This window comes from Lactuca virosa, chromosome 3, assembly GCF_052849685.1.
Source record: "Lactuca virosa cultivar CGN04683 chromosome 3, Lactuca_virosa_CGN04683_v6, whole genome shotgun sequence".
Classification (NCBI taxonomy): domain Eukaryota; kingdom Viridiplantae; phylum Streptophyta; class Magnoliopsida; order Asterales; family Asteraceae; genus Lactuca; species Lactuca virosa.
In genome coordinates this window covers 367,776,383-367,792,007 of record NC_136428.1, presented here as the reverse complement: position 1 = coordinate 367,792,007, position 15,625 = coordinate 367,776,383, and positions in this window count along the sequence as shown.

Here is a 15,625-nt window from a genome sequence, read left to right as displayed (position 1 = left end):
GTCAACAAAATTTGTTTGTGAGTTCCACAGGCTTTGACTCCGTGAATTTTATATAAAATAAATAGATAAAATTTGGAGTATTTCAAAAAGATGTTTAACCCAAAAATATTACTAGTACAACCTTGCCGAAGTTTGTATTAGTATTTATGTATACAGGATGTTGTGGAGTAAATAACCGAGCTATGACTTGTTCCAGCCTCTGTGAAGCAAAAAAAGGTGCTTGTTGTCCCAACGACGCTTCATCGACGTCGTGATAAAAGAATAAGATAAAGAAAACAATAAGTTATCGTCTGATTTGTCTCGTCATACGAAGGTTGTAGCTAGCAACCACACAGACGGGGGTGTCAACCCGTATAGATCTATACACAACGTTTTTCGCTCACAAAGGATTAACGGTTATAACGGAGGACTTTACTAAGTTGATTTTCTTAGTTTGATGAATAAGAGACTCCCCCAGCAATCCCAAGTTTAGTTACCGTTCTAATATTTACGATATTTAGAAACATAATGTAGTACGTTTACCAACTTTAAAGGTAAGTTAATACCGTTTCCCTGTAATGACTTGATCATACGAAAGATAATGTACATATTATTATTAACGAATAATACCCCTTTTTTAAAATTTATTATCGGGCATAAACATAACCGTAAATTTCAAGTTATTTATATAGTTTTGCTAAAGCCTAGTTTATGTCGGGGCATAATTATAATTATATATAGTGGTATGTTAATATATTCACTTTTATTTATAAAACACCCACGTGATTATATCAAGTCAATTTATAGTAACAACACATACATCCATATATATATATATATATATATATATATATATATATATATATATATATATATATATATATATGACTTTGTTTTACAAAGTGAATCTTATAAATGTCCATTTTTTTTATAATAATACATGTATATCTTTATAAATCATCATACATCATACATCATACATACTTATAATACTAGCATTTTTCCTTGAACATCATGCATTTGAAACCCCCATAAAAATTTGCAAACACCTCATGCATTTGAAACCTCCTATTTTAATGAATATCACTCAAAAGTCTCTTAATAATGATTAACAATTCAAAGGTTTTATAACTTATATAATATATTTAATAAACAATTAATGGATACTCTACTATAAAAAGGCCAATCTTTTTGAGTAGACACACAAATACAAATCACATACAAAATTCACAAATAAAACAAGTTTAAAGTTTTTTGTGTTGGTTTGAGGGCTTTGAACAATTTTTCGAGCCATGTTATTATGTTGAAGTTTTTAATTTGTAAGTTTGTTATATACTAATTCTTTTTTGTATTTTCTTGATTTAAGTATTCTTTTAAGAATATCATTGTATGTTCTGGTTGAAACTTTAATGTAAATTAGATTAGATTCATGTTATCGATCATATGTTATGGAAGATGATATATATAATATTTCATTAACTATTGTATTCATGTTTGTATGTTCATGTTGCTTCAAAACAATAATTAATTAAAAATCATGGATATGTCATATTATCCATATTATCCATGTAAGCCTTTTTTAAAATGCAAATTGTCTATCTTATCACTTTATATTTTAGTATATGTTTAACATTTTAATTATAACAATAGGTGTTTTTTAAAAGTTTCTTTCAATTACTAATAATAACAAGTGGTTTTAAAATTATTAAGCAATAATTATAAATAATAAAATCAAATTACATGGATATGTCATATTATCCATGCAAGTCTCTTTTGAAATGCAAATTGTCTATCTTATCACTTTATTATTTAGTGTATGTTTCACATTTTAATAATAATATTAAGTGTTTCTTAAAAGTCTTCTTTAACTTATTATTAATAATAAGTGGGTTAAAACTAATGAATAACAATTTTAAATGATAATAACATCAAATTATAAATTACATTTAGCTATAAATAAATTGTATTATAAATGAACATCATTATTGAAATTAGAAAATGATTGCATAAGTAAAAATATAATTAATCAATAATAATAATTGTTAAAAATAATACAAAATAGATACTTATATTTAATTCTATTAATGAGGAATGTGGGTTGATGTCAATGAATATTATTGTTCAAAATAATAGAGATTATATAAATATATATATATATATATATATATATATATATATATATATATATATATAATAGTATAAAAGTATTATCTCAAAGTTAATGTCAATAACATAACCATTTTAAACATATATTTTTCAATATTTTAACAATATATTTTTAATCTTCGCTGCCCAACGCGCGGGAATTCGTCTAGTTTCATATAAATTCTAACATGAAATGAATTGTGGTACGTCTTTGTGATATGTTTAAGAAAGCAGTTTCAAATATTTAATATTCGCATAAAATGGAATATAAACCCAAATATAACATAAATTGTAAATAAACTTAAATAAGTGTTAAGGAGTTTAAATGACATAATTGGTCATGTGTATTCTCCCCCATAAATTATTTAAAAGGTCAAATGGGGCCGTAGATACTCACCCTCGCTGCGTATCTTTAGCTGTTTCGAGGAAAGCTCGTGAGGTTTCTGGGTTCACCAAAGCTTGAGTTTTGAGTGTAATATTTAGGAGAGTTTTTGGAAAGTAAAAAAAACGAAGGAATGGAGTGAGGGCGGGTTGTCACGGGATGACTCTTTTAGACTAGTAACTACCGTGTGCCACTTAGTGCTTCTCCGACTAAGTCAGGCTAACTTCGACGATCTGGATGTACTAACGAACTTAGGAAGCAACAGTTACGGCAAGGTACACTTCAAGAAAGCTTCTATTATATAACTCAACTTCTTTACAAGGCAACTTCTCGATGGATCCTACAAATGAGACATCCTTCCTATTTATAGGTACCTTACACCTCCTCAAATGGAAGTTTCAAGGTCCCAGTTATTCTTGACTAATCTAGACTTATCCTTTTATATATATGACCTTTACAAGACTCTAGAATATGGTATACTTGTCTACGATGCTCTAGAAATCTCTAGGTCGTCCCGACATTATCCAGATCGCTCTTATATGATCTAGCGTGTTCTAGATCGTTCCAAAGTCTTCCGGGTCGTTCTAGATTCGTCTAGTGCCTTCTTGATTATTCCGGAGCGTTCTCCTTTGTTCCACGGACATCTAAAATATTCTAGCATCTTCCAGGGTCCCGTAGAGCATTCTTGATCTCTCCGGAGACTTCTCGAGTATACTTGATCGTTCTGGAGTTCTCTAGATGATCGTGGAATTTTCCAGAAACTTGGTCCGTGACAGGGTGGTCCATATTTATAGAAGAGAGGAGGTGTAAATGGTTACAATTATTCGGCAAGCTTTGATGAAATTTCGATGTACTTACCACTTGCAACTTAATGTCTTTAGTTAGTTAAAGGTAGAGTGGTAACTATTTAGTTGGGATAAATTTTATTTTAGTCTAGTGATCTAAGGAATGAGATGGAGGGTGATACTATGCAAGTGGTATAGCTTATTTGATGTCATGTAGTCAAGTTGCCTAGAAGTTTCTTTATTTGTTTATTTATTTGTTTATCTAGAATATGATGTATTTGATGAGAGATAGGGGTATAGGTTTTGAGTTTTTCCCAGGTGATAGAATAGTTAAATTCCTTATCTTCAATATATATTTTATATATATTCATTCATATACTCGTGTTTTGGCATTTATTTACTAACACCACACTTAAAATTTTAACTATATATATATATATATATATATATATATATATATATATATATATATATATATTCTCACGTATTTTGTAGCTTAATATTTATACAATAATATATCATTTATCATTATTATATGTTTAATTGTTCGTAATATATATTCCTATTATATATTTTTTTTATATACAAGTTTGAGATTGGTAATTTTATGTATAAGTATGAATTTGTAAACGAATAATAATATCATTACCTATCTTCCGTCGTTTTGGTCTGTAATATCGTCCGTTTGACTACAAAATTTCTTTTGAATACAAGTTCGTTGATGAACATTTAAGTTACTCCTCAGCCGGAGCCGTGTCGAGACGGTAATTAAAATTTTTCGTTTAAATGACTTTAATTGGGAGATTTCACGAATCAATTTTACGATTCAGAAATAACTCGTTGTCAACATATTTTAACGTAAAATCACCGGTTTTATTTTCACTAGACCTTTTTTAAACAAAATATGCTAAATCCATATGCCGTTTTGAATAAAATGCTTATATTGTTTACGATCAACATATAATATCGTACAAACATTCATATTTTTTGCTAATTGTTACATCATAGCAGATCAAGACAGATCGACATAAAATATCACTTCATAAGATATCAAGTAGAAGAGGGACTCCTCGTGGTTAAGAGGGTATCATCAGAAGAAAATCCAGCAGATCCCCTTAAGAAGGGACTGAGTAGGGTTAAGCACTTGCAGCACGCTAGCAGTATTGGGCTGAAGGACGATATTCGTTTTAGTGATTAGATAGACATTTAGAAAGTTGTAATAGTTAAAAGGTAATTGACATTTGAAGACTGTCATAAAAGGCGTTTTTATTTATAAGTAAAGTTACTGTGTTGTATCAATTATTTACTATCGTTTCATTTTGCATGTTTTGACTTCCAGAATAATAAGATTATTCAAGTTGTCCACAGTCGATCATACTTTGGAAGTAGGTTATGAAAGAAGACTGTCATGAATGGGTTTTTGTATGATTATCTAAGGTGTTAGACATAACAAAATATTGCTACATTAATAGTGCTATTGAAATACGATTTGAGTATTAGACTAAACCCACGCTCACATATCACTTCATGGAATTTATCACGGGTGATTGTGAGATAATACTATTGTATAATCTTCAAACCAAGATATATGAGTTGGCGATTACTTGTTGATTGTACATTAATAGTGCGAAAACGCATCAGTAACTCGATGTTATAAAACGTGATATTATGTATGATTCAGTGAATAGCTAGCACAAGCATATAAGTCGAAGTTTATCTGTTCCTTTTATCCTAAGAGGATTAAAAGCGATATCTTGGGCCCCTCGATGATTTTGTTTTGACTTATGTGTCGGGCCCGGTCAAAATTCTGTTGATGTGTTCAATTAAGTTCTATGTCGAACAAATCAGAAATCGGGAAACAAAATGTTGGACAGAGGATTATATGATCACTAATCTAATGGATGCGTCAGAGTTCGACAACGACTTTTTAAGAGCTACGAGTGCTAATCGGATTTTAAGTTACATTGGAAATTACAGTTATTAGACTTATCCAAGTGGGAGACTGTTGGAAAAGGTGTCTAAGCCCATAACTATAATTGGTATGTTCTTTACCCGATAGTAGCATGGTCCATTTGGGTTGCATTCATCAAAGCAATATGTTAGGAATGATATTTGAGTAAGAGGTTAATTATGATTTATTAATATATTATAAGTATAATATATTAATTGAGGAATCATGTTATTTAATTAGTATTTATCAAGAATTAATTTAAGAATTAATTTAGTGGTCAAAAGAGACTAATTAAATTGATACATATGGATTGGGCTAATGATCCATGATTGATTTGTGACAGGCTTATGGGTTAGTCCATGAAGTGGTTATCCAAATCAAATGGGTGGATCATAAGCTTATGGGTATGGATTAGGGTTACACATGGCCCTTGATATTCTACACACACACACATACACACACACACACACACATATATATATATATATATATATATATATATATATATATATATATATATATATATATATATATATATATATATATATATATATATATATATATATATATATATATATATATATCTCAAAGTCCAAAATCGGCGACCACTTGTGTTTTGAAGAGTAAGAACTGATTTTAGAGTCTCCATAACCTCTCCATATTCATCCTAATTGTTCTTGGTGTTTTGTGATTCCATTTGAGGCATCACACTTGGGGTGCTAAGCTTTCTTGAGGCCAAGTTATTCAAGCTACTACACAAGGTAATATTCTAACTAGTTTTTATGATTCAAATATCACCTTGCATGCTAGTTTAGGCTTCATGCTTTCGAAAATGTTTATTACATGTATAATTAGAGAAAACTTAGATCCAAAGCATTAGGGTTGTATGTGCACCATAGGAATGTTAGATTACATAAAACCCAACAACAACCTCCTCCTGCATTATCTCCCTAACTCGCTCCTCAGTTAAAGCTGGCCTATACTGGCTACTAGCTCCCCATCCCGATCCGGATCCTACCTGAAATCGTCTCGTCATCACCATATTGAAAATAAACCAGGGAGATATCAGATAGAACACATATCATACCAGGGGAACCAACTCCCAAAAAAGCCCTAGAGTTTGTGATTTCCCTGCTACACGAACGGGTCCTGTGCTTTCATTAGTACGGGCCCATACTACCTTCCACACATGCCCGTATTTGTCTCAGAGGATCATCACAACAACCCTAACAATACACACTACCATACACATACACTGAATCCTCACTTCCTAGAGGAAGAGTACACATTACGAAACTGTCTGGCTGACCCACACAACTCATCCATGAAACTTACATCAACCCTGCAGCACTCGTGTATGCTAATCATACATAACAATGGGTCCTATAGACAGTCGAACCCATACTTGATTCTAAACTAAGCCCTTCATCAAACAAGAACATGAAATAAGCCCAACCCACACATTCTCAGGCTATAGAATATTAGTTATGTACAATCATGATGCATACACTAAGCAACTACAGTAATGATGTCAATTCCATATAAAGAAGTACCCTAGGATATCATGCATAATATAATTAGGCTATTGTATCATGCAATTCCTGAATATCCCTAGCCTATCACTAGCATTTTGTTCTAACATATCACAATATCAAATAACAGTGTGGTAATTGGGGGTCTACTTACTGGCTCCGGCTGATCGTACACATCACATCCTCGTTGATTATTTTGAAAAAAATTTGTTTGAAATCTTTTTCCTTAGTCTGAGACTGGATTCACACGAGTGTTCATCTAATTCACTCAAACCAAGGCTCTGATACCAACTTGTAACACCCATAAAAATCACAAGAAATTTTAAACTTTTAAAACCAACCCAAATCAATAAATTGTTTACAATCATAGTTTTCAAAACATTTTCAAACATCAGAGTCTCCCAAAATCATAAGTTATAAACAAGATGATTTGTACGGTCACACCTTCGTCTTCCCTGGGTCATCCGAAGTACCTGAAACATAACCCAAAACTGTAAGCCAATGCTTAGTGAGTTCCCCAAAGTACCAACTCATAAGCAGATAAATATATACAATAACAACATGTCAGGTCCAATCAACCATTAGGTTGGAATACCCCATGCCCAATTTACCATCGGGTTAGAATGCCAATATAATATGGGTCCAGTCAAACATCAGGTTGAAACACCCAGGCCCAATCAACCATCGGGTTGGAATGCCAATATACAACGGGACGGTCATCCTCGGGATGGAATACCCTCGGGCCTAATCAACCATCGGGTTGGTATGCCCCGGCCTGTTGGCTTACGCACAAAGGAGTAAAGCCTCAACCACCAACCAAATATGCACACATGAAATAGATAAACATATAAACAGTCAATAGACAATCAGAAAGATCTTACAGATCACTAAGCATGCCATCAACCTATATACCAGGATACCAATCTAACAGATCACTATAAAACGATAACATGATATCACATAACAATATATCTAATCTAATGGGATGGACTTGGTGCCTTCGACCCGCAAGTGTAGTGAGGAAAAATCACCTCAGAAACTGAACACTAGCTAATGAGGTCATGACTCCAAATCTCTGCTCAAACCGACACCTAATCATCAGAATGACCCAGATCTCAAACATAATCCGAAATACTCAAAATATCTTTAACTCAAACTTGGTAAAAGACAACCCACCTCATGTCGTGGCCAGGCATTGGTCATGCTGTGACAGCGAACCCGATCCGATTCCCACTCGACTCGACCTAAACTGGTCAACTCAGTCAAAGAAACCACCTGAAAAGGCATCACGATGTGAGCACCCATTCTCACATTGTGAGCTCCAAGGGTTCTAACAGAAGACGTGGATGCTCTAAATCTCATGCCGTAAGATCTTACATCTTACGTCGTGAGCGCTGTCTGTGGCTAAGGGTCACCATTTAAATCCTTAATCCATTAAGTCTTCGAGTCTACTTCATCCAGAAGCTAAAGGAGACCCCTAAGGTCCATAAAAATGTTTCCTTTATGGCCATGCATGTACCAAACATGATCATCCCTTTGTAGGTTAAAAAGGGAAGGAATGAGCTTCAATCTTTCATGCATGCCTCAAATCCGTACCAACTTCTAGATTTGAAAAATATAATGCTCTAGGGACTCTTAGAATCTATAAAGTTGCCAATTTCATGGATTTACTCCACTCAAGCATGCAATAACATCAATAAGATGGACAGAACTCAAGATCTATCCTTGATAAGAAATAAAGTTGGAGCCTTTGATGCTTACAAGGGTCGAAAAGAAGGGAAAGATGATGATGATGATGATGATGACGATTCTTTGCCCACACCACCACTAGAGCACTTCATTCTTCTTCTTTTCTTCTTCTTCAAGCTAGAAATGCACCTTAAATACAAAGGATCTTAGGGAGGAGTAAGATTAGGGTTTCTGGAGGTTTAGAGAGTGAGAGAGGTTGAGGGTGAGAAACCCTAACCCTCTCATTCCCTTAAAACTGAAAATTTAGGGTTTTTGGTCATCAGCCGCCCCACGTTGTGAGCAATAGACTGCTCACGTCGTGAGCCTTAAAATTATGCACGTGTCCGTATCGCTTCTCACGACGTGAGAAGGCATTCCTCACGTCGTGAGAAGGGCAAATATTGAAACTTTTAACTCCACAATATTAAAGATAATGTGCACCTGATCCAGGTGTTACAATGACGAGCTGATAGGTTGCGAAGGATTGAAAATCGTAACTGGAATAAGTCAGTTGACTAACTACATGAGTAATACTACTCTAACATTCATTTTATATGTGATATACATTATATGATTTATATGATTAATTATTATCGAGTAATCGATTAATATTAGAAAGACTGATTATTCTGAGAGATTTGATCTGATTTAAATATTGATCTTAAATGAGAGATGGATTATTAACTGAAAGATAATTTATAAATAGATCCTTCATGAGATAGATTTTGATTTAAATAGATTATAACCAAGAGAAAGATCAGAATATAAGGTAGATCATTTATGAGTAATTATTGATATTAGATTTATGATATATGCGATATCTGTGATATATGTGATATAAATAGGTGAATTATATAGAGATTTAAATAATTTATTTATTGTTAAGAAACTAATCATTACTGTGAATCATATCATTACTGAGAAATATATTTTAATTAATATATTAATTACGATTGACAGATAGATCATGATTTAGAGATTAATTCCCATTGAGAGAGATAGACATTGATAGAGAGTGTGATTAATTTTGTGAGAGATAGATAATGATAGAGAGATTTATTAGTATTTTAAAAAATAAATTATGAGAGAGAGAGAGAGAGAGAAATCTTGAATAGGATACTAATAATGACCGAGACAGATCACGATTGAAAGATTGATTTCGAGTGAGAGATTATTTATGATATATATATATATATATATATATATATATATATATATATAGAGAGAGAGAGAGAGAGAGAGAGATCATTGCTGAGTAATTGATTATTATTAGAGCTGATAAGAGGATATGAGAATACCACTATTGGTTGTAATTTATTTATTACCTATTTGTGACGATTACTTGATTGTGATTTATATAAACTGTGCGATTATGTTATTTTAGCTATTATTCACTAAGTTGCGAGGCTTATGTTATTATGATGATTTTTTTGTAGGTTTATTATTGTAACTCCCGGCTCAATCCTGTACTTGAGGCCAATACGATCTTGGTGTTAACTACTTGTATTCCAGAGTGCTAATGTACACCAAAATTGTTCTAAATTTTTAATGAGAAATGAAACTTTTGGGGTGTAGTTGGTATGAAATCCTGGGTGTTACAAGTTGCTGTTAGAGCCGTGGTTTATGTGAATTAGGTTCTTATAGTAAATTCCTAATCTTAAACCATATAGTACAAATGATAATTGATCTGATATGATAATTGTGAGTTAGATATATATTATTTGATACTTTGGGAACTTCGAGATAAATAAATATATATTATTCCCTATAAATAATGTCATGGAGCATTGTGGATCATGATTCTTAGATCCATAGTTTAATACGTAGTGCGACGACCGGTGATACACGGCGTGGTGACCCGAGATACACGATGGAGTGAGATTGATAAAATAGCAATGTACTTTGCTAACCAGGACGTGAAAGGAGAGTGACCACGACGTGACTATAAAGTAGAATATTATAATTGAGTTGTAGAGAACATGACGTGGAGAAAATAAGATCACGCCATGACGACTAAATCACCATGATGTGGTTGCGATCAAGTCACGACATGGTTATGAGGGTGAGTAGATAAAGGTAATGTACTTAAGGTAGCCGCGATGTGACGAGAGTCTTCCATGACGCAGACTAAAAATAGAGTGATATAACTGATGTATGGAGAACACGATATGATTGAATCACTACGACACAGTGAAGATAATACCACGACGTGGTAACGAACAGTAAGAAAAGGATACCACGACACGACGAGAAGCTTACCATTATGCGATGTTTATTGAAAATGAGTTAGAGTCAATATAGATATAAATTGAGTTGCATTAAGGGATTAAATGCCAAGAGTGTATACAATACGAGAGTATGAAGTAAAATAATGATATAACTCCTAAATATAGATAACATGAAAAACTATAATGAGAAATTTATATTGAGATAAAAGATGATCGTATTAGAGAGATGAGATTGAAAGAGAAATAAGAAAGAGCAAGAAATGAGATAGAGTACAAGAGTGTGAGTTGGATGATAATACCATTCCTAACTCAAGATAACATAATTGAGATTAATCTAAAGAAGGTGATTAGATGAGTTATGATAGAAGGATAAAAGGACGTATATACATTATGATTGAGGATGAGAATATTTAATTGAGATCATGAGATTTACATAAGATCCATGAGTGATGATTGGATCTTATTATGTAAAAGATAGAGATGAGTAAGAATTGTGATTGAGATCATAGAATTACATGATTATTTCACGTAGAGGATTGATCGACTTGCATATTTGATCTATGAAAGGTGATGAGATCATTTCATGTAGACGATTGATACTTACATGTTTAGACCCATGAGAGGTGATTGGATTTACTCATGTAGAGAATATTTGTGATTGAGTGTCCGAGAGGTGACGAGGCCTAATCCCAATATGAGATCTATTATGATTGATTTGAGTAACTGATCTAAGTAAATGATATTGATTTGAGTAATCGATCCGATTAGATAATATTAATCTAAGTTATTTAAGTAAATGATCCGAATGATTAAATTCAATCAAGAGTGATTAATATGAAAAATGGATTTGAGTAACCGATAGATCCGAGTGACTGATCTTAGCGACTAATATTAACTTGAGTAATTGACCTAATTAAATTGAGAAATTGATCAGAGTGACTAATCCTAATGATTGATTCTGATAAGAGTAACTGATCCGAGTAATTGGTTCGAACAGTTTGAGTGATGAATTTGAGTAACCAAGAGTAACTAATCTAAATAATTTATGAACATCTAAGTAAATCAACAGTACTAGGATTTTATTGCATGAGAATGCTTGATTTTGCCTTATATCATGTTCCGTGTTTGGTTGTGGGATTAGGGTAGAAGAAACTGTTCAAGTGTCTATTGAATCCGACGTTATGTCCAATCATGACGCATACATTTAGCAACTACGACAATAATGTCTATCGAAGTGATGGAGATTGAATTGAGAAATTGAAAACTTATGAGAGAAACAATTTCCTAATTGAGTGTGGAAAAAGGTCAAAGAATGATCAGTTAAAATGACCGCTAATAAATTGAGTAATCTGAGCGGTTAAATTGAACGATTGATCAGAGTAACTTTAGTGATTAATCCGGGTGATTTGAGTGATTTATAGATATCCAAGTGTATTAACTACATTGCGAGTACTGTAGACAATAACAAGGTTAATTTGAATATTAAGCGAACTACTAAAGCTATTGACAAATGAGTGATAGCAATTGCGATATAATTTGCCATGGATCAATATGTGGAGTGCTTAATCGATATTCAGTAGTACGATCCCATACTAACTTTCACAACTACTCGTATTTGTCTCAATGGATCATGACAAACTACCCAAAAACAAACCCATGACTATGATACACATACACCCGATACTCACTCTCTCTCTAGAGTGGCCAATCATTCCACAACTAGCCTACTACACCAGTACTCACTTATGAAACTTCCTCTAACCCTATAGCCGCTCGTGCATGCTAATCACACATAACGCTAGATTCCATAGACATTCGAATACTTGATTCTACCCTAAGACCACAACCAAACAAGGAACATGAAATAAGGCTAAACCAAACATTCTCAGGCTATAGAATCTTAGTTATGTACAACTATGATGCACACACTAAGCAACTACACTAATGATGTTAATTTCATCTAACATACATGAAGTTCTCCTAGGCTATTAGACAACATACATCAGGAAATTCTATCATGCAATTCATGAACATCCCTAGCCTATCACTAACATGCAGTTCTATCATACACATCATAAAAAAATAACAGTGTGGGTAACTTGTGGTACACTTTCTTGCTCCGGCTGATCGTATACATCTCATCATTCCTTGCATACTTTTAAAAATAATTTTGAAAGTTCTTACAGATCCCTAGTTTGAGTCTGGATTCATACGAGTGCTTAGCCAATTCACTCAAACCAAGGCTCTGATACTAACTTGTAACATCCCAAAAATCAAAGTAAAATTTTCATTATTCTAAAACAACCAAAAATCATAAATGTTTACTAAACATAGTTTCCAAAGTGTCAAAATCACAAATTAGAGTATCCCAAGATCAAATCTCATAAAAAATGAAGGATATTAACGACCAAGCCTTTGTCTTAACCTGATCATCTGAAGTACCTGAACGATGAAACTTAAACTATAAGCCACAACTTAGTGAGTTCCCCAAAATACCACACACAACCACACAAATATACAAAGTGCATGCTGGGTCCATAGTCCCGACTGGATTACCCTGGCCCATAACCTCCCGGTTGGATTACCACTTTGGTCCACAATCTCCCGATTGGATTTCCACTCTGGCCCACAACCTCCTGGTTGGATTGAAACTCTAGCCCACAACCTCCCAGTTGGATTGCCACCTGGTTTGTTGGCCGACATCACAAAGTAGTACAACCTCAACCCAAAGCACACTAGGTCGACATATGCAATACATAAACATATAACCAGCAAAAAGATAATCATACAGATCTAACAAATCACTACAACATAGTAACATCCTATATACCAAGATACATAACCGAATGGGCCGAAATTGGTGCCTTTGACCCACGAGTACAGTAAGGAGACTTACCTCATAGTCTGAAAAGAAAGAAGAAAAGAACGCAACTCCAAATGCCAACTGTAAAGGTCACCTATACAAAAAATAGTGACCTAGAATCAAACTACAACTGAAAATACCTAAAATGCCCCTAGGTAAAATTGGTCATACCCCAAGTCAAAGGTCAAAGTCAGAAAGTCAAAAAGTCAAGGAAAGTCATGGTGGGCATAGTTGAAAACTGAGAAAACCATCGGGGCTTCATCCCAGTACGTACATCGTAGCACTTGGTACACTCAATGTACTCTGTCTGAAACCTTTTCTCTTCAAAATGTGCTTATTCCTTTAAGACCTTTCATCCAAACTCAGATCTAGACCTAAAACATTGTTCTAAGTCATAAAGTTTCCGCCTTTATGACTTCCCATGGCTAGACAAGGTCCAAAAGCTAAACCCTAGCTTAATAATCCATTAAGATATCATAACTCTTGCATGGAAGGAATAGAAGGACCAAGATCACATTTTTATGTTTCCTAACACCTAAAAACATTTGAAAGGACGACTCCTCCATACTCATGAACACCAAGCTTATGGACCAAAATGAACATAAACTCAAGGTTAACAAGATCTAAGCAATTAACTCATCAAGTTTTAGCCTTTATACCTCAAAAGAGTGCTTGAGGGTGAAAGACTTCTGATCCAAGATGCCTAGAGCTTCCAAGATGATTTCCCTTCCTTCTTCTTCCTTTAATAACACTAAAATGCACTCTCAAGCTCAAAAAGGCTCACACAAAGGATTAAGGTTTGTTTGGGATGAATTATGAGATTGAGGTCGATGAGGGAAAAGGTTTTGGAGAGTTAAGGATGCTTAAATAGTTCTCAAACCCTAAAAATTAGGGTATGGACTTTTGCCACGTACGCCGTGTATACCAAAGAGTATGCCCAGCGTACACACAAAGCGGCGTGTTTTTCACTTAAGTGACAAAGGGACCTATTTTGAAAAAAAATCATATTTAAGGGTAGAAATGGAAAATACTTGAATCAAGGTCCCTTTGTCACTTAAGGTTTTCAAATGGACTTGGCAACCAAAGGCGTAGATGCGAGAGCACTACCTTGAGGTATTCTCCCCCACTTGAATCAGACTTCGTCTTCAAAGTCCACTGCGCCGAATAACTCAAGGTAGTGCTCTCGCATCTACGCCTTGGGTTGCCAAGTCCATTTGGAAACCTTTCGATGCTGCCACTAAACCTTGACTAATGAAACAACCTTGTTGCGCAAGGCCTTCGTCTTCTTATCCATAACTGCCACTGGTCTTTTAATATAAGTTAGGTGATCATCAACCTGAATATCATCCAAAGGAATAACTGCTCAATCGTCAGCAACACACTTCCGAAACTGAGAAACATGGAAGTTTTTGTAAATCTAACTATCAGGAAATCTAACCGATAGTCTACCTTGCCTACCCTGGCTAGTACTCGAAATGACCCGATGTACCGGGGCCCCAACTTGCCCCTGTTCGTGAAGCGTATTACACCATTCCAGTGTGACACCTTCAGTAAAACCATATCGACGACCTGTAACTCCAACTCAGATCGATGTCTGTCAGCATAACTCTTTTGCCGACTCTAAGATGTCTGTAACCTCTGCCTGATCTACTGAATAAGCTCTATCATCTAAAGAACTACCTTAGTCTTTCCCATGACCCTTTGACCGACCTTTATCCAACATACTAGGGTACGAAACTTCCTCCCATATAGAAGCTCCAATGGCGGCGCACCGATACTGAGTGATAGCTATTGTTGTAAGAAAAAATAGCAAGAGGAAGGTAGGAATCCCAACTCCCACCAAAATCTATAACATAGGCTCTCAACATATCCTCAAGCGTCTAAATCGTCCGCTCACTCTAGCCATCAGTCTGCAGACGATAAACAATGCTAAAGTGCAACCTCGTACCCATTTCCTTGTGGAACATCTGCCAAAATCGAGAAGCGAACCGAACATCTCTATCGAGTACAATGGAAACTATAACACCATGTC